This window comes from Eptesicus fuscus, chromosome 17, assembly GCF_027574615.1.
Source record: "Eptesicus fuscus isolate TK198812 chromosome 17, DD_ASM_mEF_20220401, whole genome shotgun sequence".
Lineage (NCBI taxonomy): Eukaryota > Metazoa > Chordata > Mammalia > Chiroptera > Vespertilionidae > Eptesicus > Eptesicus fuscus.
Genome location: NC_072489.1, coordinates 9,119,914 through 9,145,707, shown reverse-complemented (window position 1 = coordinate 9,145,707; position 25,794 = coordinate 9,119,914). Strand labels below are relative to the sequence as shown.

At 41.6% G+C, this 25,794-nt stretch overlaps 1 protein-coding gene across 3 annotated transcripts in view; it reads left to right on the top strand.

The window, feature by feature from the left end:
• NRG3 (neuregulin 3) overlaps window positions 1-25,794 on the top strand; it is a 1,064,346-nt gene that overhangs the window by 792,683 nt on the left and 245,869 nt on the right. The window lies entirely within an intron of this gene.

The window sequence follows — 25,794 nt, the reverse complement described above, 5'->3', positions numbered from 1 at the left end:
CTTTAATTTTCAGTCCAGTAGTCATCCGTTCAGAAGTCAAAATAGCTGATCGCTTGTTATCTTGGCAAACAGTTCTTTGGGACATAATATTGTTTACAACTAGCCCAAAGGTTTTTTTGCTCTGTTTTAATATCCTAAAGATTTGATGTATAAGACATGTGAGGCAGTTCCTCTGGCATGGCAGCTCCATTTTAAAGTCACTACATTTATATTATTATTTACATTTTCCCCTTTTAATCTAGATCTTTCTTTGAAAGCATCGCTGATCAGTCAACAGAAAGCAGCACTGGTTCACTGTTAAAAGCATCATCAGTTCTTCATTGTCAGGTGGCTCATTTTGGATGAAATGTTATGGGTCAAAAAGCCCTGAACACAAATCATAGCTTCAAGCCTTACTAGCTTTGTGACTTGATCAAATTGCTTAATCATTCCAAACCTCCAATTGTTTTTTTTTTTACCTTTTTTAAAATATATATCTTATTGATTTTTTACAGAGAGGAAAGGAGAGGGATAGAGAGCTAGAAACATCGATGAGAGAGAAACACCGATCAGCTGCCTCCTGCACACCCCTCACTGGGGATGTGCCCACAACCAAGGTACATGCCCTTGACCGGAATCGAAGCTGGGACCCTTCAGTCCACAGGCCGATGCTCTATCCACTGAGCCAAACTGGTTTCGGCTTTTTTTTTTTTTAACCTTTGAAACCACAAATAAATCAATGCTGACTTAGCAATACTGGCGATTTGGAAGTGTCTAGCACAGAATCTGGAAAATTGTAGGATTTTGGTAAATATGACTTCTCCCTTTTAAATAATGTAGATTACTTCTAGGAATCCCAGTCACTTCTTATTTACTTCTGACAAATGATTTTTTTTAAAGTACTAATTATAAAACAGACTAATTATGTTGTAGCCTTGGGAAGTTTTAGAGTAGGTCATTAAAGTTGTAATTGTGGTGCAACTTTTTTTGGAGAGAGGTCTGGTAATAAATCCCCAGAAACTTTTGTATAATGTAGCTATTTTACTTGAAGCCAAGGAACAGAATGAGAAAACTAGCGCTTTTCATCTTCAAAAGAGTGTATGAGCTTTAAATAATTAGTAGGGACAGTTCTCTGTTGTGCGCGAGGCCAGGGCGATTATCTCTGTTGGCAAAGAAGGAAATGAGTGTCCAGAGGGATACATCGCTTACTCCCAGGTGCTGAGAGCAGGGTGTGAGGTGAGTGTTTGTGCTTATACATGTGCAAGTGCAGTTATGTGTGTGTTAGTGTTTGTGGTAGAGGTGGGTTTGAATTGGAAGGAGTAGTGAAGAATCTTAATGAAGACTTAGGTAAAGGCTTACTATTGTAGTCTTTATACGTTTGTTAAGACCTCTAAGTTATATAGAAAGATTGGGGAAAATGTACTGTGCTACTGGTGTTATAAAAATGGGCAGGAGTGTTCGTTATCTAGACACAGATATAGAGATAAAACTTACTGTGTGCTCTACAGAGTGTATGGCATGGCCAACCCTGCTGATCTCTAACCTCTTTGCTCTTAGGTCCATGCCTGCCTTTCTTGGGTTCTGTTCTCTGTCTCAGGAAACCACATTTCCCAGGCTCTCATGGCCATGCCCTTCTCAGGAAAGCTGGCCAGTAGGAAGCACTGAATTGGAAAACAGGACTCCATTTCTTCTGTGTGTGTGTGTGTGTGTGTGTGTGTGTGTGTGTGTGTGCGCGCGCGCGCGCGCGCGTGCTAAGTTCTCTGTATCTTGGTTTATTTCTAGCAACAAGTAGGCTAATTTAGGGTTCCGATTTCTGTCTTGAGAGACCCACTGATTTACCCTGGTTTTCTTGACTCAGACTTCTTTTGTCCTATCAGCCTAGAGGTGAGTGTGATTTCATGCTGTTGCTAATTCCTACGTTAGTTTATTAATCTTGTTTAGCTTTTTGCTTTTTCTTTACCTTTGCAATCAATTGCCTACTAAATTTTCTCATTTTGAATATTTAATGAGGTTTCTGTTTTCAGATATGCCACCTCTTTCTTTGGCAGTACTGTATATTAAATTTGACAAGGGCGCATGAATTGAGGTGCTTAGAATGTGACAATATGCTGTTAAATACAAAGCCATATTAAGTATCACTGTATTTTTAGTCGTTTTTAGATTAATTCCATTATGCCATTATATAACTGTGAGCAAATAATTTAACTCTTATCTTCACTTTTATCTTTATCTGTACATTAAGTATAAAATGATAGGTTCCCTCTTCTTCAAAAGATAGTTAATAATGAAATGAAGCACTTAAAAATATACATTGTACTATTGAAATGGTCAAGAATAACACAGGATAAAGAAATAAACATGGTCTCCAGTGTCAGCTTAACTTGAAATCAAATCTAAGCTCTAATGCATGCTTATCATGTGCCCTGAGACACAGAAGGAGGTCCTCAAGGAGATTAGGTTTCTCTTCATTTATTACACAAGATATAGAGGTACTTTCTGATAACATTTTCTCATTGATTTGTCACAGATAAAAACCACATAGGAATATCAAATATATCGCCCATACCTTGATTAACTGAATCAATCTCTCTGTCTCTCTCTCTTTTTCTTTTACAAAATAATCATGTTTTACTGATTTCAAGCCACTGTTTACCTCTGTATTTCCATTTCACCTTGCCCAACATTCCAGTTAAATAACATTATTTTTCATTCTAATTTGAATTTACTGTCTATGGATATCCACTTAATTTTTATCAGCTTGTACCAGAAGGCATTTTCCATCATTTTAATTAAAGGTCAAGAATCATATTCATATCTCCAGTCAAGATGGTAGCATAGGTAAATATGGTACTCAAATCTTCCCACAACCACATCAAAATTACAATTAAATAACAACCATTATTCAGAACCTCCTGAAATCTAGCTGAAAGGAAGTCATACAATTAGGGATTTAAAGAAGTCACATAGGACTAGTAGGAGGTAGGGGGAGAGGCAGAATAGTTTGGTCCCACACTCATGTGTGGAAATTAATGTTCAGAACGCATATCTCGGCTGCAGAAGTGCCCCCTGAGGAGCCAGGGGTCCCAGGCACATAACATACTTCCACCCCAGAGTTCCAGAGCCAGGAAGTGAAGTCCCAAAACTTCTGGCTTTAAATACCAACGGGGATTGTGGCTGAGTGAAATGGAGGACTGCTGGAGTCCTAGGTAGTTCCTCTTAAAGATCCTGTACACAGACTTAATCAGGCTCAGTCCCTCCTAGTAAAGCCAATAGCAATCAAGACTCAACTACAATAGGAGAGTGCACATAGCCCATACAGGGGCACACCTGGAGGGCCCAGCTCAAGTGACTGGGGAGGCTGCACCACTGATCCCTACAGGACACCTACTACACAAGGCCACTCTACCAAATCCAGGAGACATAGCAGCTCTGCCTAATACTTATAAATAAACATAGGGAAGCAGCTAAAATGTGGAAACAGATCTCACATGAAAGAAGCAGATCTCACATGAAAGAACAGGAGAAATCTCCAAAAAAATTACCAAATAAAGTGGAGGCAAACAAACTACCAGATACAGAGTTCAAAACTATAGTTATCAAGATATTCAAGGAACTTAATGAGACCTTCAAAAAGGACATAGAACCCATAAAAAAGAGCCAGCCATAAACGAAGGCTACACTCACTGAAATGAAAAATACATTACAGTGAAACCTCAATATAATGGATTAATTCAGGTGAGGGGATGTCTGTAAAAGCTAAAAGTCCATTATATAATGAAGTATGTTTTCCAAATGAGTATGTAAAAAATTGACAAATAATTAGTTTACCTGTTCTTACTTATGTAGACACGTTTGTGTAATTAAAATTATGTATGAAAAGATTAATTTCACAGAAATGTTTTCTCAATGTATTACTGTAATTTTAAAATTACACTTAATAGGTCTAAAATGCATGCATTCACCAGTCACCATGAATAAACAAATGCACATGGCTGGGACATGGTTTAGCTCATGCTTTGAAGCTGCTGCAGAAAGTCACACCACGTGACAACAGAACCTTACTGTGCGGTGAGGTATGATCATTCACCAAATATTGTTCACGAGTGGTGACTATTAGATTCAAATATGTAGACTATAGTGGTAGATATGTAATATTTATTTATGTAGGTGAAATTACACTAGAGTGTTTTTCCCAACATATGGCCTAGTCACTAAAATTTCTTAAAAATAACATAAAATTAATAACACAAAATAATTTAATTATAAGCAAACCATGGCTAAAAGCATTTTAAAATTAACAGGGTATTAATTTTCACATATATGGACCAGAAATTTTGTCCATTGAATCTGAAGTCTGCTAAGTCATGGTCCACAACAGGGAGTCAACAGGAGAGTTCATGAAGCTGAGAATCAAATCAGCGATTTGGAATATAAGGAAGCAGAAAACATACAATCAGAACAGCAGAAAGAATTTTTAAAAATGAGAATAGTTTAAGGAGCCTCTGGGACAACTGCAAGCATACCAACATTGACATTTTGGGGGTATTATAAGAAGAGAGAGAACAAGGAATTGAAAAAACAATGACAGAAAACTTCCCTAATGCGGCGAAGGAAATAGACATATAAGTCCAAGAAGGGCAGAGAGTCCCAAACAAAATGAACCCAAAGAGGCCTTCACGAAGATACATCAGAAAAAATGCAAATGGTTAAAGACAAAGAGATGGTTAGTTGTCTGCTAGGGAGCTCCCATAAGACAGTCAGCTGATTTCTCAACAGAAACTTTGCAGGCCAGAAGGGAGTGGCAAGAAATATTCTAAGTGATGAAAAGCAAGGACATACAACCAAGGTTACCCAGCAAAGCTACTATTTAATCAAAGGACAGATAAAGATCTTCTTAGACAAGAGAAAACTAAAGGAGTTAATCACCATCAAATTAGTATTACATGAAATGTTAAAGTATCTTCTTTAAGAAGAAAAAAATAATTAAAAATATGAACAATAAAATGGCAATAAGTACATATCTATCAACAATTGAATCTAAAACAAAATAAACAAGCAGACTCATAGATACATAGAACATTTTGATGGTGTCCAGATTGGGAAGGGGGTTGAAGGGATAGGTGAAAAAGGTAATGGGATTAAGAAGTACAAATTAGTTGTTACAGAATAGCCATGGGGATGTAAAGTACCACATAGGGAATAATCCTATATAATAAAAGGCTAATATGCAAATAGACTGAATGGCGAAACAACCGAACAACCGGTTGCTATGATGTACACTGACCACCAAGGGGCATGCACGGAACATGGAGGGTGTTGTCTGCAGTGGGATGGTGGAGCAGGTGGGGGGGGGTGGGCGCCAGACCAAGGTGGGATGTCGGTCGCTGTCATTGGGCCAGCCTCTGGTGGTTACTGAAAACTCTTTGCCCCCCCACATGTGCCGCGGTCCTGCCCAGCACTTGCACCTGCTGCTGGCACCGGCCCTGATCGCACCTGCTGCCGGCACCTGGCACTGGTCCCGATTGCTTGGCACTGTCAGCGGTGACTGCTGGCCCTGATCGCCCCTGAGGGCTTCTCCACCCACCCCTGCTCCTGAGGGGTGATTGGGGCAGCAGCTGCCACCTGCACCCACTGATGGTGCAGGCCCCACTTGCACCTGCTTCTGGTGCCAGCCCCAATTGCTCCGCGCCAGCAGCAGGTGGAAGTGGCGCCGGCACCGTCAGCGCTTGGGAACAGTGGCAGCGAGAGCGGGGTTGCCAGCAGGGAGGGTACCGGGGGCCACAGCAGGAGGGGCTGGGCAGGGGTGCAGAGAATGGGCCGAGACCCGCCCCTGTGCCCACCGCAGCCTGGCGGCCCACAGTTCCTTTCAAGGTGCATAAATTCATGCACTGGGCCCCTAGTATTGTAATAACTATGTATGGTGTCACATGGGCATGAGATTTATCACTTAATAAGCTATATAATGTCTAATCACTGCAGTGTACACATGAAACTAATATATTATAAGTCAACTGTAATTGAATGATCAAAATACATTTTAAAAAATCATAACCATAACCATATTAGAAAGAATATTCTCTCACATGCCTTTCCTAGCTCACTCATCCTTACCCATGCTCTGGCATGATACTCCCAGTTCTCATATGACATTATAGTTTAGAATTTATTTCATTATTTAATATTGTCCAAGCTACTAATATTGATATTGCCACCTTTTTTTGACCTTGCTTGGTTACTAGAACTCTAGCCACTTGAATCATGCTGATTAATCTCCAAAGATACACAGGCTTTCACTGGAAAGACTCAGAAAATTTTGGCATGAGGGATGGCAGGTGGACTTAGGAATGTCTTCTTTTTAAGAGAAAATGTAAGATAGCAAAAAGTGCACTGAATTTAGAAACAAACCAAGGATTTAATCCCTATTTACCCTTTATGCCCTTTGAAGTCTTTGACAAGTCTCCCATCTTTGTCTTATAATACTATATTCTATGAAATCAGGTGGTTTAAATGTCCTTTATGATTTCTTCCAACTCCATCATTCTATATTTGGTTCTACAACTATACTTAGATCTGGTTTCATTTGGCTGTCATATATATATATATAATTAAGGCTTTACTTTTAGAGTAGTTTTAGGTTAACAGCAAAATTAAGGAGAAAATACAGAGTTATCCCATATACTCTCTTCTCCCACAGGAGCATAGCCTCCCTATGAACAACATTGTCACACATTTGTTGTAACTGATGAATATACACTGACACATCATAATCATCTACAGTGCATAGTTTTCATTAGGATTCACCCTTGGTATTGTACATTCTGTAGGTTTGGACAAACAGGCCCCACCAGCGGCGGCTGGCTCGGGCGGGCGGGAAGCTTGGCTTCCTCCATTGCCAGGGGTGACCCAAGTCTCCCGCTTGCTCCAGCTGGCTCCATCGCTGCTGCCATCTTTGTCCTGCTAATTTGCATACTCACTCCTGATTGGCTGTCACGAAGTGATGGTCAATTTACATATTTCTCTTTTATTAATGTAGACTAGTAACCCGGTGCATGAAATTTGTGCATGGGGGGGGGGGGTTGTCCCTCAGCCAGGCCTGCACCCTCTCCAATCTGGGACCCCTCAGGGGATGACCAACTGCCAGTTTAGGTCTATCATTATGGAGTAATGCAGAGTATTTTCATGCCCTAAAAATTCTCTGTGCTGACTATTCATCTTACCCCCAATCCTTGGCAAACACTGATCTTTCTTGTGTGTCCATAGTTTTTGCCTTTTACATAGTATCATACAGTTAGAATCATACAGTATGAAGCATTTTTAGATTGAATTCTTTCACTTAGTAGGATGTAGTAGTATGCACTTAAATTTTCTCCATGTCTTTCTTATGGCTTGCTAGTTCATTTCTTTCTAGCCTTGAATAATATCCCATTATCTGGATGTACCACAGTTTATTTATCCATTCACCTACTGAAGGACTTCTTGGTTCCTTCCAAGTTGTGGCAATTGTGAATAAAGTTGCTCTAAACATCCTTATGCAGGATGTCGTGTGAACATAAGTTTTTAACCCCTTCAGCTAAATAGCCAGGATCATGATTGCTGGGTTATGTAAGAAGGCTGTGTTTAGTTTTGTAAAATACTGTCAAACTGTCTTCCCAAGTGTCTGCGCCATTTTGTATTTCCACCACCATGAATGAGAGTTCCTGATGGCCCCATCCTCACCAGAATTCCTTGTTGTCATTGTCCTGAATTTTGATCTTTATGATAGGTGTGCAGTGGTATCTCATTGTTGTTTTAATTTGCATTTTCTTAATGACAAACAATGTGGGGCATCTTTTCATATACTTATTTCTCATCCTTATATCTTCTTTGGTGAAGTGTCTGTTCAGGTCTTGGGCCCACTTTTTAATTGTGTGGTTAGTTTTATTATTCTTGAGTATTAAGAATCCTATCTAATAATAGACAAATATGCAAATTGACCGCACTTTCACTATGCCAAACCACGCCCACCAGCCACGCCCACCAGCCAATCAGGACGAGTATGCAAATTACCCCCAACAAAGATGGCGGCTAATTTGCATATCAAGACAGTGTAGAAAGAAGCCAAGAGCTGCAGAAGGGAGCAAAGCTGCGGAGAAGCAAGCAAGCCAGGGAGAGGAGAAGGGAGAAATGGAGGCGGGGCCCGGGGAGAAGGGATAATTGGAGGCAGGGCTGGGGGCGAAGGAAGGAGAGCAGGCGGGCTGGCGGAGAAGGGAGAAAAGCAGGGGGGCTGGCGGAGAAGGCAGGGCGGGGGATAAGGGAGGAGAGCAGGCGGGGCGGGGTAGAGTGCAGCAGGAAACCCTATTGCAGGATTTTTCCTGCAATGGGAACGCTAGTTCTTTGTATATTTTGGATAACAGTCTAGTATCAGATAATACCTTTTACATATATTTTTTCCCAGTTTGTGGCTTGCCTCCTCATTTTTTTCACATTGTCTTTCATGATAAATTTTTGTGTGTGTCTAAGATATACTACAGTATGGGGGAATTCCTGTTACTGAAAATCAAATGAAGATGTGATTTTATAACTGGGTCATAAGGAGTCAATGAAGCAAAGAACTTGAATCAGTTTTAAAATTAAATAATTTTCTGTACTTAAATTGCTTATTGCCTAAGTGTGATTTAAAAAATCATAAATTAAAAATACAAATGTGCTTGTGATGAAAAGCCACCAGCCTTGGTCTTATCTTCCTGCACAAACTCCCCCACCCCAACTCTCTCAATTTGCACTCCCTCCCCAAACATGCAGTCAAGCCTATTAAATTATTTTCCTTTGACATTTTCTTAGTTGTTAACTTTATATCTCTAAATAACACATTAAGCCTCTATTTCTTGATTTATCTACCAGATATGGTGCATTGACTTCCTATGATTATGGGAATTTAAATCACTTACACCACACCTCACCACTTCTTTCTCTTTCCTCCCTGGTTTTGGCACTGGTCTCAGTTCTCAAAGTTGGTCTTAATAGCACATTCAAGGAGGTAGAATAGTATGGTTAAAAAATGGGGCTTTTGTGCAGAATTGAGGTTGATCTAGTCACATAATTCCCCAGTTTTCTCCTAACAGATTTTCAGCTTTAGAGGAATGATTATATTTGACTGCACATGCATTTAAACCTCCAAGTCTGTGGCACTCTTTTTTTTTTTTTTTTTTTCTCAAAGCAAGACCTCACTTTCATCTCAGTCTGAATTGCATGAGGCTTTTAATATGAAATCACTTTCCATTCAGTCCAAAGTTTCCTTGTTGCTGATGAATGTCATACATAATGAAAGATAATATCCATTTATCCTCAGAAGTAAATCATTTATCTCACAAGGGAGATACATTATTGTGAATTCTGATCAAAGCTGCCCACTTCCTTTAGCCATCAGAAATGCTGCCCCCTGTTCGCCAATTGTACAACATCCTGGGAGAAACAAGGGAAATTATGCTGTTGAACGAGAGTTCAGCAAACTCTAGATGTTTCTAAAATGGCTTTAAAAAAATCATGTTTAATGCAGAACCTTGTATGATCCAGGAGTGTAAACTGTAAAAGTCTTTTTTTGCTTTCTTCACTTAATTAAATCAGAAAGCTGTGAGACTCTTTGCAGCTTGCTCTGTGATGTCTGCAAACGGATTTGTGAATGACACCGTGTGGATATGTTGCTCCCTTTCTTAGAAAGACAATAATTATTATCACTTCTTTTTGAAGCCTGCTGTGAGCGGTTTTATCAGTTCATTTGCTAATGAGCTCCCTCTCTCCTTTACAATGCCAATCATAAAGGTGCCTTTTAAGTAAGAATTATCTCCCAGATTTATTTTCCCTTCCTATTCCTTATCAAGCTGAGTACTGCTTTGCTTCAGGGAATCACCCACATTACCCAGGCAGGGAACAGGCTGCCCTCTTTGATCTCTTATTTGTATCATACCCTCTCCTTTTCTCCTCTGGGAACAATGAATTCCAGAAAGGACATCACAGTTTTCCAGAGGAGTCTCTTCCTGTGTTTTATCTCTTATAAAGGCCCGGTGTATGAAATTCGTGCATGGGGAGGGGAGTCCCCTCAGCCCAGCCTGCACCCTCTCCAATCTGGGACCCCTCAGGGGATGTCAGCGATCAGGCCTAAACCAGCAGTGGGACATCCCTCTCACAATCCAGGGACCGCTGGCTCCTAACTTCTCATCTGCCTGCCTGCCTGATCACCCCTAACTCCCTCCCACCCCCGCCAGCCTGATCACCCCTAACCACCTCTGCCTGCCAGCCTGATTGCCCCTAACTACCTCCCCCTGCTGGCTTGGTCACCCCCAAATGCCCCCCCCCCCCGCCGGCCTGGTTGCCCCTCATTGCCCCCCACTGTCAGACTGGTCACCCCTCACTGCCCCCCCCCCCTGCTGGCCTGGTCGCCCCACGCAGCCTGCTATTCAGTCGTTTGGATGTCCCTCACTAATCCCCCTGCTGGCCTTGTCACCCCACGCAGCCTGCTGTTCGGTCATTACTGTGAGGGCGTCCCAACCAATTTGCGTATTACCCTTTTATTAGTATAAATTGTATAGTTGCTCTATGCTGTACATCCATATTCATTGCTTTTCAAATTCAATAGCATGTGAGTGCCTCGATAGTCAAATTATCCTGAGTAAAGTGAGATGCAGAATGAAGCAGAGAAAATGGGCTTTCTTTCTTCCTTTGTTTTCACTTGGGCTGCTGGCCAGTACACTCTTATGTTTATTCAGAATTTATGCAAAGTAGTAGCTAGTGACCCAAACCATTAAGTCACAAATCAGCACCTAATATTTACAAATGGCAGAATTTACCAGGCAATCAAAAACACACAATGGGTACTCAGAATATTCAGGAAAAACCCTTTATTTGCAGATGTACTAATACGGCGACTCAGGGGAGTCTGTACCCAAAGCCTGAGTACCGAATGTGGAGGGTCTCTCCCATTTACCCCCTTGGTTTCTTTGTCTCCCCAGATATGGACCAGGCTTCCTGACTTGTCATGGGCTTTGCAGTCCCTCTGTGAGTTGGGATGGGGGAAGTGAGATTACACACAAGACCTGGCCAGGGTGGTGCCAGTGACCTCCCCTCTGGCTCAGCTGTTAAATTCTTGGTTCGTGGCCCTTGTAAACTGGGAGTATTTTGGAAAACAGATTATTGCCTCTGGAAGGGGCAGTGACTTAATTATAAGCTAACAAGAATGTGCATTCGGATACTGGTTACTGGCACAGATTCAGATTGCTAGGGGCCCCCCCCCCCAGGTTGTCTCCTGTATTCCCCCTCAATCTAGTCTTCACCACATTCCTGAAGTAGCCTTTAAGTGCTTAGTCCATTGAACAGCTAACAACTGAAATTCACACTGTCCCCTTCCAGACTCCTTGAGCTCTTGGCGTGCCTCCTGTGGTTGCTAGAAGTACAGTTGATCTGTCATTCAACAGGTTTGAACTGAAAGGGCCCTTTAAATGCAGATTTTGTTTTCAGTAAATTCATAGTCTGCCCTCCATATCTCTGGACTTTGCATCCTCAGATTCAACCAACCTGATATCAAAAACAGTATTTTTTGATGTGGAGGGCTGCCTGTATGCATTGTGCTACACCATTTTATAGGAAGGACTTCAGCATCCATGGATTTTGTGGGTGTTCTTGTTGCTAGTGTGCACAATATGTCCTTTTGCAGTGATGTGAGGAAAGAATTCCAAATGCTCACACGTGGAGAAGTTTAAAGGAGATGGTAAGGTTTTATTGTAAATTAAGGGTAATTAATACACTCTGAGGGACCTACAGGGTGGGCAGACTCCACGAGGCTTCTGTAAATTCTCCAAATATCTTCCTTGTTTAAGCCAAAGACAAAGAACCATTTAAATTATCCAACCCAAACTTCTAACTTTTCCTGAGCTTGGTTTGGGCCCTCCTCCCAGTAAATTCTATTGGGTTCTCATGCCCTCTATCCAATCCAATTACCTTTCTGCTTGTTCCCACGCTAGGCCCTGCCCCTCTACTTCATCATCCTGATTCCCATTGTGCCTGTCCAAAAGTTTCATTACATCATTTAGTTCCTATTGCTCATGCGTGGAGCAGAGGCATGTCCTTCCCCCACCTCCAGTCCTGGACTTTTGGGACCAGTGGTAGCCCTCTTAGAGTGTGTTAATGGGTCTGCTCACCAGTAAGTTGGTGGGAATTCTGTTCTGTTAGTAGTTCCTGCTTGCTTCCCAGTTTATGAAAAGTATTTCATTCCCTTTTACTTTCTTCCCTATATTAATGCTGACAGTCTTAGAACCAATCCCCTCGGATACTGAGTGGTAGCTATAGTTAGGTCTTGGGGTCAGTACCCCTAACCCCTATGTTAAGGGTCAACTGGAAATATAATGTGCCCAGGCTCCTTATCCTTCAAACAAGAGGTTGCTAAATTTATCAAAGCAGGATATGGTTACGGCAAAAATATTGCACATAAACTTTAGTCTAGGTGTTCTTATTGATGATTCTTACTGAAAGGTTAGCTTGGGTGGTGCGTGAGGGCAGGTTAAATAGCCATATCAGGCAGTGATTAAAGAAAATTGAATTTATTTAAGGAAAGGCCTTGGAGACAGGTTCAGGGAGTGAGCCCAGATGAGCTGCCACTGCCCTGGTTGCAAGTCTCATGGGGTTCCTTAGAGGTTGGGGGATACATGCCTGTGGGTAGCGCATGCTCCTTGGAGGAGGAGCATGCACTGGGTCCTTTGTCCAGAGCTTCTTCATCTCTTTATTGCAGGTGGAAATCTTACTGGAGGTCTAAGGGGAGGGTCTTAATAGACTATTCATCAGCTTTCCAGGTGTGCTCTTTCAGGGTTGTGGTCTCCACTGATTGGTTGGTGCCAGAGTAGGGGGTCATTAGTCAACGTGGCTGGTCCTGAGACAGCCGCGGTGCCACTTGTCTGGCTTTGCTGCTTTTCTGGGGCTGGAACTGAAATATAACTGAGGCTTAGATGTTATCTTTATGAAGGAAAAGATCAGGGGGGTCTAGACTGCATGACCAGTAATATAAAAAGTCAGGGGGTCCAAACCACATGACCAATGATATGCTAGGGGAGGATAGGTTACCCTGGGGGCAAGGTTCTTGTTTTCCAGTTTCGCCCCTTGCTAGGCATCTGGAGCTTTCTGCCCTGGTGAGTTTCTGTACCTGGCCCATCATCCTTGCTCGGGGGTGGGGTGGGGGGGGGGCGGGCGGGGGGGGGGCGTGGCGTAGGGGCGGGGGGAGGCGTACTGGGGGTCTAACACTTACTTCCTTAACTATTCAGATTTCTTTTTACTGCCATGTAGTTATGGTTGCCAGATCTAAAGAATACAATATAGGACATCCAGTTAAATTTGAATTTCAGATAAATAAAGAATACATTTTTAGCATAAGTATGCCCCAAATATTATATGTGGACACACTTATATAAAAAATGTTGTTTACCTGAAATGCAAATTTAACTGGGTGTCCTGCATTTTATCTGGAAGCCCTCCACACAGAAGAATCTGGTCTTTGTTGTCTTGTAGAAATCAGTTTCCCAGCTGAGTAGCTGCTATGGACTGACTTATGTCTCCCTAAAACCCATATGTTCAAGCCTGTTGAAGCAACAACCATCAAACCTGTAAACAAATTTTGTAGGAGTTCAGTTGAGCCCAAATTGATGACATAGGCCAGGGAGCGAGATCTCAAATGCTGGGAAGAATAACAGGTGCAGCTTCTTTTATGTGTTTGAGATTAAGAAGGGAATTTAAGGAACATGACGTGAAGGTGGGAGAAAGCAAGGCACGGACTGGATTAGAGGACAGTTAAAAGGATTATGTGCTCTCTTGAGGGGGTTTCTCTGGAGGGGTCTGAAAAGAGGCAGTTCAAAGTTGTGTCATCCTATATGCCCAGATAAAAGTGGACATAGCTTGCTTAATGCAAAGATAAACCTTTACTTTAAAAGATAAACCTTTACTTTAAATGCCTGAAGTGTGAGTACTCACCATGGCCTGCCAAATTAGACATTTATGATCTGATCACACTGTGAAGTCACCTTCTGTAGGAACCCCTGCCCCTTTTTTTGCCCATGTCGGGAAGGAACAAAATTTCCTCTGCCCTCAAGATTCTTCTTGGTGATCCTATAGTCGAATATACATATGAGACAGATTAACAAGAGAAAATAACCAAAATACATTTTTAAATAACCAAATTTAATGCATACATATGTATAGGGACCCTGCATACATGAGAGTCAGAGACCCCTCATGCAGGAAGCTCGGAGATAGGAAGGGGGATGAGGTATACAAGACATCCTGAGCTAAGGGTGAGGGAAAGCACTTTGGGTGCTTCAAAAGGTCTTTGCAGGATGATAAGAAGAGCAGATGTTTAGTGAATAAAAGTCGCCCTGCCATGTAAAAGGGTGAAATGGTTATTGCTGATAATATCTTATGGGCAAGGCCTCTACTTCAAATTCTCTTAGGCAGTTAGGTGTGGGGGCAGGGAGGGCAGAAGTTTCTCTTGAGCCTGCGGTTAAAGTTGCCTTTATTTCAAAACTCCCTGCGTACTACAGAGGCACATCCTGGGGTGACATGTTCTGTACATACACATCCATAAGCCTTAACCCCAGGTGATCTGGAGACAGGATCTTTAGAAATTAATTAAGATTAGATGAGGTCATATTGTTGATGGAGAAATTAGTGGGCCTGATTTCCCAGTCACCAGTGGGCCTGAGGTTCTTGGGATGCCGCTGAAATAAGCATTTGCAGAAGCCCCATGGGAGAGTGAGATGTGGTAAAAGGTTTTGCTTGTGTGGTTACATTCCTCAGGTTGTGAAGCCCCATGCCCCTTGAACCAGCCCAAAAGAGGGGAGCTGGGGTTCTGCAAAGCCAAAAGCAGGGCCAGTGTCCAGTGTCCCTTCCATGTTGCAGCAGGGACCAGCTCAGCATCAGTTAATTAAAGTCCATCAGTCCGTTGTGTGGGTCCCAAATGGCCGTGAGCCACATGGGCCCAGAGGAGTGCACCCCTGTGACAGGAGAGCCAGGAGCCTGGCATGCCAGTGAGAGTCACAAGGGTGCACTCCTTTGTTCAGAAGTTTAAATATTCAGGTTCTGCTCCCTTGCAGAGACCACACCTATTCTGGCCAATTACCTGTTCCCAGGTGTGATTGACAGTCAGGTGAGCACATTCCCAAGTCACTCAGACCTCACTGGGCATGCATCAAAACTGTCTTTGTCTGGTCCCTTCTGCACTGATCAGCAGGGAACAGACTTGGAAAATGTTAAACTAGCAAAGCTGTATAAATGGCATGCTTATATTATCTAGTCTTCCCCTTACTTCTTTCATATTAAATAAAATAATAATTAGATTATTATACTGAGCCAACCAGTCTAATCTTTGTTATGGCTACCCAAGCACTAATTCGGTAAGTTTAGAATATTTCACTCTGGTTCAGTTTTGTATTTCTTGTGAAGTTCAAACTGACAAGGATGGTCATTACCTTTTACTTCTGTGTAGGTAGGATTGCCAGATCTAAGGAATAAAGAGTAAATTCCACCAACTAGTCTGGACATGGTAATCAGCTGTTCTTACTACAAGCAAGTAGAGGCAAGGGAAGGAGTCTGATCATGGTTGTAGCCTAAGCGTCAGAGAGAGTCTGTGATTGGCTAGTGTCTGAATCTTTGTAGCATCTTAAGTGAAAATAATATAGGGGAGTCATAGGGAGTGGATGTAAAGACAAAAAACCTTGGTCTGCTATTGACTGGGAAATATCAAAGGCAGTCATGGTGTTATCGGTGGAAGTGGGGTGCCCACTGGTGGAAGTGGGGGATTCTTTCTCCACTGGGTGCTGCAGGTCGGGTTCTTATGATATCTTGAAAAAAAGAATGTTTTAAGACTAGCGCGGGAGAATGAGTGATTTTTATTTGTGTGGAGTTATATCTGTTGGTTTCACAAGTCCCATTTTCCTTACACCAGTCCTGGAAAAGGCGCAGCTGGGGATCCGGTAGAGCTGAAAAAGCAAAGCCAGTCTCCAGAGTTTCTGTTCTATGGCGGGGTTGAGTTCAGCAGAGAATCAGGCTAGTTCCAGTCCATCAGTCTGTTGTGTGTGGAGTCCCCATGGCTGTGGGCCATGCGGGTGAGTGCAGAACACAATAGCCCAACAAGCCGGGATTCCAGCATGAGCAGCAAGAGAGAAGGAAGGGAAGTCCTTTGTTCAGGAGCTTATGCATCTCAGATTTCACACCCTTGGCACGCCCATCCTGGCCAATGACCTGCTCCCAGGTGTGCCTGACAGGAAGCACCCTCTGTGTCACCCAGACTACTGGGCATGCATCTATTCTTTCTTTTCCAGTCCCTTCCCCCAGGATCTGTGGGGAAAAGACTCAGAGAGTATTGGACTGTGGATTTCTGGAACAAATGGCATGCCTATATCATGTAGCCTTCCCTTTGCGCATTTCCTGTTAATTAATTAATAACCAGGTTAATTACAATGGTATGAATGAAAACTTTCCATTAACTAGGGAAGTGGGGAAAGAGATCCTGACTGTACTCTGACTTTAATGTTGGAACCTAAATTATCTGCCTAAATTTTCTGGTTATCAGGCATATTTACAAGGAATAGGGGCAATGTGTGTGTGTACCCCACATGTACACAAGAGCATGCACTAAATCAAGACTCAAAACTTCCACTCAGAGATGAGCAGCTGTGAGAAGTCAGTCACAGACTGCTGTCACGCTTCTAAGTGGGAGAACTGGGGGTCATCTTGCATCCAAACGACACGCCTTTTCTACCTGTGTTTAACAGGCTACCTCCCTTGAAAACTAGACTCACATTTTTCAGAATCAGAGTTACTAAATGTAGCATTTTCTCAATAAATGTGAATCCTTTTGTTCTTGAAAGGGCAATTACTATTTTACTACTTCTTGTAATATTGAAATTATGAGGTCTTTGTGCAAGAGGGCCAATGGATTATCCCTTTATTTATCTTCTTAGGCTAAAAAGAGATTTTTTCATTTACTTTTAAATAAAATAAAATCAAAGCTAAATTAGTTAGAATGGCTTTGTCAGCCCACATAGCTGCTCTGGATAATACTGCTATGCATGCTAAGCTGTATAGTACCTTCAGGCCATGTGATGTGTGTTAAATTTGTTAATGAGACAGTAAGGCTGAGGTATAACTCTTGACCAAATAGGGGATAAATGTCTATAAAAAGCAAACTATTTATTCATACTGACATGAGAACTCCTCAGCCATCAGTTCTCCAAAAGCGAATGTGCCACATAGGACAGTGAAATGACTTGATGTGAATGGGTTATTGTCTCTCTGGTAATAAAAAAAAAATGACCAAATTATGTGGGTGACTATTGGAAATGAGCCCCTGATACTCTACACATGGTTGAAAAGAACTTGTGATTGAGTAAACATGCGTTTGCCATATTTTTTTTAACTTCTCAGATTTGCAGTCATTCTCTTCCTTTCTGTCTTTAGGGCTCAAATATTATCAGAGTGTAGCATACCTCCTGGATTTGAGCAGGTGCTTTCAAATTCACTTCTGAAATCATAGCAGTCTTAGGATGCAACAATTGACCTTCATCTACTTTGAATTTAAACTTTGCCCAAGGGAAATTTTAAAAAACAAATCCCTAATTTTTCGCAGACACAACACCGTTAGCAAGAAACATTAGAGTTGTAAGATGAGTGACATAATAAGCAACAGTCGCCTCTGCCAAGGAATCAGGGTGTCTTCCAAATGTATACACACTACTTTTTCTGATAGCTCAATAGATGCTTCTTTCTTTTCAGATTTAACCCACTGGAATAATAATTATTCTATGTGTGTATACATTTTTGGACACCCGTATATTTGAAAGCCATTAATAACACATTGGAGAACCTTCCTGAGTTTGAAGGTAGCTGTTACTCTGCAATTTAAAATTAATCCAATTCCAAATTCTTCCATTTATAGTTGAAAGGATTTTGGAAATGCTGTACCTACAACCAATCTGTAGGTAATTTGAATTCCAGTTGGTTAACTTAAACATCTTGCTGTTTTAATTAATGTTACTTTTACATAAAAAAAACCACTTAGTTACATTCTAAATTCAGTTAAAGACAGCTTATACTTTAATCAGTGTTACAAATTCTCTCTATCCAAACCTGAGTCTCAGCTTCAACAGTGAGTGGCAGGGAAGGTAATCTCTTCTAACCCAGTGATAACTTTTTAGCCAGTAACTCTAGGCTGCAGATCCTTAGCTAGAAATATTTCTAGTTCACGCAGCATATATTGTCATTTAGATGGAGACTTGGATTGGAATTTTTGCTTCTTTACTCCCCATCTCTTCAAGGCTGGGCAATTCATTGGCCTTGCTAAAATGCCATTCTCTGTGTTTTTTGTGTGTGTGTGTGTGTGTGTGTGTGTGTGTGTGTGTGTAACTGAGGACAGCCTGAAGTCTAGAAGTGTCATTTTCATTCTTCAACACTAATATTCCTTAAGAGGCTTCCCATCCATAGTTGGTGATTACCTTTATGATTAACATGAAGCTGAGCACATTTTCCTTTAAATGAATGATTACTCTCTCTGACATGGTTTGCTTAAGAACATTTTGAGATTGGATAATAACTTACACATCCAGGTCTTTAATTCTTACCATAAATCATGGCTTTACTTCATAATATGTGGGCCATATTTTCAAGTACTAATCTTGGGAAAGGTGTATGATGATTTATATGACTACTGCATTTCCATGAAGAATGTCAGAAAGTGCCACACATCAAGCAAGGACTTGAAAGTCAACCCCAGTTGAGTTTGCATCTAGTTCAAACACTGGCTATGTAATTTTAGGATAAGACACTAAATGTTTCTGAACCTCCGTTTCTTCACTGGAAAAGCTGGGATGATGATTCCAAATTCAAAGAATATGAAAAACTAATGTTTATTGAGTGTTTACCATGACCCACAGGTATGCCAGTTTTCCCTAATAATAATTCTAGAAGGGGGCTACAATTATCATCTCCATTTTACAGATTAAGAAAAGAAGGCACAGGAGGGCTAGGCAGCTGGTAAATAGCCGATCCAGGATTTAAAACCAGGCAGTGTCCCAAACCACCCTGCCTCTAAAATGGAAGGTTTAAATGCCTGATGATCTTTCTATTTTCCCAACCAAGGACTGACACTGATGCCGAGGAGAACTGGCAGGGCATAGAGAAAAATACCTGGAGGGATTGTTCGTTTTTCAAATCAACGTTTAATAGGCCCTTTAAAATCAGCAGACTTGTATATCACTGACAAAATGTCTGCTTCCCTGTAACATTGCCACTCGCTCTCTTCTGAAGTTAATTGATTTCTGCTAGTTTAAATTTTGTGTCTAAAATCCAGTTTTCAAGAAGGAAACATATAGTTTCTCCAAAGTATATGCAGAGACCAGGCACTATACAGGGATTGAAGCAAACATTTGAAAATATTTTCTGTCCTTCATACATTTCTCCCTATAAATTATGTAAAATGCATCTTTGCAGATATAAAGACCTGTAGGTATAAAAATGGCCAAAATGCATGTGTGATTGCCCATTTTTCTCCTTCCTGGTATCATTTTCATTTTATTTAATTGAGACTGGGGAATAAGGATATTGAATGAGTTGCCTAAAGCACACCATGCAAATACTAAGCACAGAAGCAAGACTATGAACTCAGCACTGTTACCCAGGATAGAGATGAGGAAGACGTGCTAAGAGACCAGGTGTTGGCTGGGCCATCCACGTGGATAGTCAAGACCCTGACAATGAAGACAGAGAAGGAATGGAGAAAAAGGAAGTGAAGCAATGCTAATGCCTTCCTTTAGTGAGTAAATGACCAGGAAGGCAATAGGTGAGGACTAAGAGGCTACTACAGTTTCCTCAGTGGAACAGTGTTTGTGTTGTTTTGGTTTGGTTTGATTTGGTTTGGTTTTCCTAATAGAAGGAAGAGGGATAAATTGAGTAATAATCTGGACAGGTAGGGAGGCTGTTGGTTACAAGTGAGAGTTCTTCAATTTTCAGTCAAATCACTAATATTATTAGCTCTAATTTAGTTGTTATTCAGAAAATGGGTTCCAAGACATAATCCAACAGGTGAATACTGTAAAAGAAGAGATGGGAATGGTGTGAAGTGAGCTTGTGGGCTGATGGCCATGGTCATCACTGCCAGCTGGCCAAGAGATGTGGGTTTCTATGGAAACACCAGCAACTGATCTCACTGTTTCAAAGTCTTCTCCTTGGCGTCCTTCACATCCAGGCTGGTGACCTGCTGACCGCTTCTGCTTTACCACACTGACAAAACAAGTATTGAGTTATAACCAGCAACTATGCATTTTGTATTTTCCCATCGTTGTCACTATTATTCTCTTCTTCACTGTGGCCCAAGGGTTGCCTTTTAAAACCTTTCACTAAAGCTTAGCTTTTCCTTAGAGACAATATAGAGGAGGAAAAGGAATTAAAGGGGTGGCTTGCTATTTTAGGTACAGCTGAACAAGAAGGATGGGACTGAGGGCCAAGTTAGAAGGATGTAAGGAGTAGAAAAAGTGATGTCTGTATTTGAAACAACACAGCTTACCCCTGTGGAAAGGGAGAATACTGGTTTTTTATTTGACCTTGTGGCTCACCAGCCAGAGAGGATACTTTGCTGATACTTACGTGGAGCTGAGAGCCTTCGGCTCTTCCCCTGACTTCATTGCAGCGCCCAATCTCTCGTGTTCAGGATTCCTCCACCAGAGTTCTCTCTTCAACCTCTCACCTGTCCTGTCCTGGTTTGGACATTGTCTCCCTAACTATGCTCTGCTCCACTGTCTTTTAAATTTAGAAATAAACTAAACAAGCAACGTTACCAAGGAGTTAACTATTTTCCAAAGTGACAACTCCTTCATCTCAGAGTTGATAAACAGAAAATTTGAGAGTGGTATTTTTTGCAAAGTAAAAGCTCTTAGCTCTTCTAGACTGTGTTTGCTTTGCAGTTGTTTCACTGCCAATAATATTTCCTATCTTAAGCTTGCTCCCTGCTCTTTGGCCATATAGTTAAAGAATATAAGCTTACACATAAAAAGCCATAGGGAACACTGCAATTTTTAATAAAATATCCGTGTGCAAGTCTTCTCAGTAAGAAAGAAATTCAGAGAATGAAGAGGAATTAAAGGCAGTTTTAAAGCAATGAAGAGTAAAAAAATAATAGACTATTAACTTGGTTAAGGTAAAATCTGTGCTTTTATTAAAAAACATGTATTTATCACTAAAGATTACACATATACTTTTATAATTTTATTAAATTAGGTCATACTTTATTAAGATGAAAAAACAAAAAACATTTGTTTACTATATGGATTTATCTTGTTCTTATACCTATATCTTTAAAAAAGCAAAACTCTTTTTAAAAAGTATTCTCAAACTTCCCAAAACATCTACCAAAATTAAAACCAACTTGCAATAATATTTCTCAAAAGATGTGCTGCTTATCACACAGTCAGAAGTTCCGCCAAACTCAATCTATGAAGTAGAAGTGCATCTTAAGACTTTTTTCCTTTGCTTTACATCTTTAATATAGTCATAAATTTAGTTTACTTCATTGGCATTACCTGCTTGCCACATTCTGTCTTTATATTTGGATGGGTCTGAACTTATCAAGTTGACATATGTGGAATATGACAGTGGAATTTCTACAACTAGAAGGAAAGAGAAAAGCACACTGAGGCTGGTAGGAGGGGCAGAGGTGTGGAGGTGCATAGGCACTCGTGAAACAGGCTGGCAACTGGGTGCGCTGTTGTTTGTTTCAATTGGGTGGGAGATACAAGCTCCTGACTGCTCCAAACTCCAGTTCCCGGCGAGACTCTAGTGACCCAGACTCATATGGGGAGAAACTGGACTTTCTGGCATCGGGCCAGAAAGTGAGGGCGGCTTTCTCTCAGAGGTGCTTGCAGTGATCATTGTTCCTGCATGGGGGCATGGGACACATAGACGCGGGGATCTCCCCGTTGCAAGGATGACTGGCATTGCTGTTTGTTCTGTCCTGAGACCCTGCCCCACCCAATTTACAACCCCACCCAAGCTGTGCACAGTGGCTTTTGCATATGAATGGCCTGTCCTTTTACAGCCTAAAACTTAACAAACTGAAGCTGGGTCAGAGAGCTCCAAAGCTTCCAAAAGAAGGCCTAAGGCCCTGCGCAGCAGCCTGCCTTGCATCACAGCTGGGCCTCATCTGGGCACTTCCAAATCTCAAACAAAGAGTAGGAACCTGTAGATCTCTCTGTAGCTCCTACTGGGTGGCCTCAGGCAGTGGCTGACTTTGCACCTCCTTGGAGATCCAAGAGCCAGTGTATACAGTGGTCAGTGTGAGACCATACCAGATTACAACTCGTTTCATCCATAAGCGACACACTCAAGGGGAAGACTCAGTGAATACCAAAGCCCCACTGAAGCAAGTCCTGCCCCATAAGGGTGTATCCAGCACAGCCATTCTTTCATTGTAGATACAGCTAGTTCTCGCAGCCAATTGACCTGGAGGTTAATTCCTCCCAGTGATACTAACAGCAATCAAGGCTTAACTACAACAAGACTGTGCACCCAGCCCACAAAGGGGTGCACCAAGAGTGTCCACCTCAGGTAACTGGGGAGGCTGAGCCACTGGGCCCTATAGGACACCTAGCACACAAGGCCACTCTATCAACACAGGGAAGCAGCCAAAATGCGAAGACAAAGAAACATGTCACAAATGAAAGAAATGGAGGAAAGCAAACTATTGGATATAGAGTTCAAAACCATAGTTATAAGGTTACTCAAGTATCTTCTAGAAACCTCTGAGGAACTTAGTGAGACCTTCAAGGATCTTAATGAGAATGCCAAAAAAAAAAAAAAAAATGGAAAAGAACCAGTCAGAAATTAAGCATACACTGACTGAAATAAAGAATAATATACAGAAATTCAACAGTAGACTAGAGGATTTCAAGAATCAAGTCAAAGACTGGAAATACTAGGAAGCAAAAAACACCCAACCAGAAAAGCAAAAAGCAAAAAGAATCCAAAAATATGAAGATAGTGTAAAGAGCCTCTGGGACAACTTCAAATGTACCAACATCCGAATTATGGGGATGCCAGAAAAATGGAGAGAGCAAGATATTGAAAACCTATTTAAAGAAATAATGACAGAAAACTTCCCCTATCTGGTGAAAGAAATAGACTTACAAGTCCAGGAAGCACAGAGAACCCCAAACAAGAGGAATCTAAGAGGACCACACCAAGACATATCATAATTAAAATAACAAGGGCAAAAGACAAAGAGAATCTTAAAAGCAGCAGGAGAAAAACAATTAATTACCTACAAGGGAGCACCCATATGACTGTCAGCTGATATCTCAACAGAAATTTTGCAGGCCAGAGGGAGTGGCAAGAAATATTCAAAGTGATGAATAGCAAGAACCTACAACCAAGATTACTCTACCCAGCAAAGCTATCATTTAGAATTGAAGGTCAGATAAAGAGCTCCACAGACAAGATAAAGCTAAAAGAGTTCATCACCACCAAATCAGTATTATATGAAATGCTGAAGGGTATTCTTTAAGAAGAGAAAGAAGAAGAAAAAGGTAAAGATAAAAATTATGAACAACAAAGTGACAACAAATACATGTCTATCAACAAGTGATTCTAAAAAATCAAGTGAATAAAAAATCTGATGAACAGAATAAATTGGTGAATATAATAGAATCAGGGGCATAGAAAGGGAGTGGACTGACAATTCTCGAGGGGAAGAGTGTGGGGGGGGGTGCGGGAAGAGATGGGACAAAAATCGTATACCTATGGATGAGGACAGTGAGGGGGAATAAGGGCATGGTGTGGGGTGGCAACTGGGTGGACGGGAGCTATGGGGGGGGGGGAAAGAGGAACATCTGTAATAATCTAAACAATAAATATTTATTTAAAAAAAATAATCACACATAGCCCAACCAGTGTGTCTCAGTGGTTGAGCATCAACCTATGAACCAGGAGGTCACGGTTTGATTCCTGGTCAGGGCACATGCCTGGGTTGCAGGCTCGATCCCCAGAAGGGGGCGTGCAGGAGGCAGCCAATCGATGACTCTCTCATCATTCATGTTTCTATCTCCCTCTCCCTTCCTCCCTCTGAAATCAATTTAAAAAATTGACATATATCTAATTAAAAATGGCACATATGTCATTCCACATTCTCAGTTGTAGTTTTGACGTGGTTGTGAGAGGAAGCAAGTATAGGTGTTTACCTATGCTGCCATCTTGGTTCTCCTATGTGTGATTATTAAATGGAAATCTAAAAAATGAAATTTCTGAAACCCAGCACCAATTAGCAGGGACCCTGCCTCTGTAACAAAGCCTCGGGGCTGGCACGTCTGGGCACACAGCCTGGTGGATCTCCCAGCTTGGGCCCGGCTGCTCTGACACCATCACACATCACACTTTGTCACCTACAGCCCAGGGGCATGGGGCAGGATGAGGGTGCTCACTGTGCAGTCACCCTGATATCCCGGGGCCTGAACACTTCAGAGAGGGTTCAAACTCATGGGAAATTCGTTTAAGACTTGAACAATTACAAATATCTGTCTTTATTTTCTTTTTCATACAAATAGAATGATTCTTAAGTTACAAAGAAGCCTTAAAAAGCAAAGCAAAACACACACACAAAAACACTTCCTCTTAAAGCACCTATCTCTCTAGGGTATCATTTCACATTAAATGAATTTATAAAGACTAAAGTGCTGAAAATCTTCCTCATATGTCAGAAATAAAATCCTTCAAAAAGTTAATGCATGCTGTAGCACACACCCAAACGTAACTCATGGGAAAATGAAAATTAAAACACCATAGTTCCAGGACTTCTGAATAAAGATGAACTAACAACAATAGGCCGGCTTTCAGAGAACAGAAATTTATTTATTTTTTCATCAGAAATTGCTCCAGTCCTAAGCATTTTCTGACTTTTTACCAACATGCCTGCTTTATTTCAAGGGCAATAAATGAATTTTTAAAGAGGTTATGAAAATATGTGGCTGCTTAAGCAACTTTTATTCAATAGCCTATTGAGTATCAAGGGTGTTCTCATATCAGAAGTCTTTGTTTCTCAGTGTAGGAGGAAAACAGCCAAATACACCCTGAGCACCAGCTTAAAAGGGTGCTAAGAGAGCCTGCCGATCACCTGAATTCTGATGTGACTCATTGTGAGAGGTAGAAAAATGACCCCGTGCCTTTCAATGTTGCTACTGCAGTTGCAATAGATTTCTTCTAATAGTTTATTACACCGAAAACAAAGCATATTCTAGAGAAAGAATTCATAGTCCCGCCTGGGACAGAACGGTCCCTTTGCATTCTTTTGTCGATTTAATAGATTTCTAACCAGCAGAGGATTGTTTTGGTAAGTCTGATTGTTATGCCCACAGCACAATTTCCTCCACTGTCCATAGGAGACATTCATTCATCAACAACAATGGGTGACTCCCTGCTTACCAGGGGCATGACAGGTTACGTTTCAAGTCCATCACTAAAGGCTGCATCCTCCTATGGATACTGTTCCAAAGCAGGGGTTTGGGGCCACCTGGGCTGTACTTGTTCCCTGACCTGCCACTGATGAGCTGATGCTGTCCAAAGCAGCCAGTGGCCCTGCTGGAGGGAGTGGTATGAAAAGTCACAGAGGACCAGCAGGGCGGAGGCCACGCGCTCATTGCCAGTGCTTACAAGCAAATCCCTCACCTCCAAATCGAACCCACCTCAGGAAAGTTGCCTTGTGCAACGCCTGGCAGAAAGCAGGCATGTTGCACATGTTTGCTGAACTCAAAAGAGAAAATGAGGAGA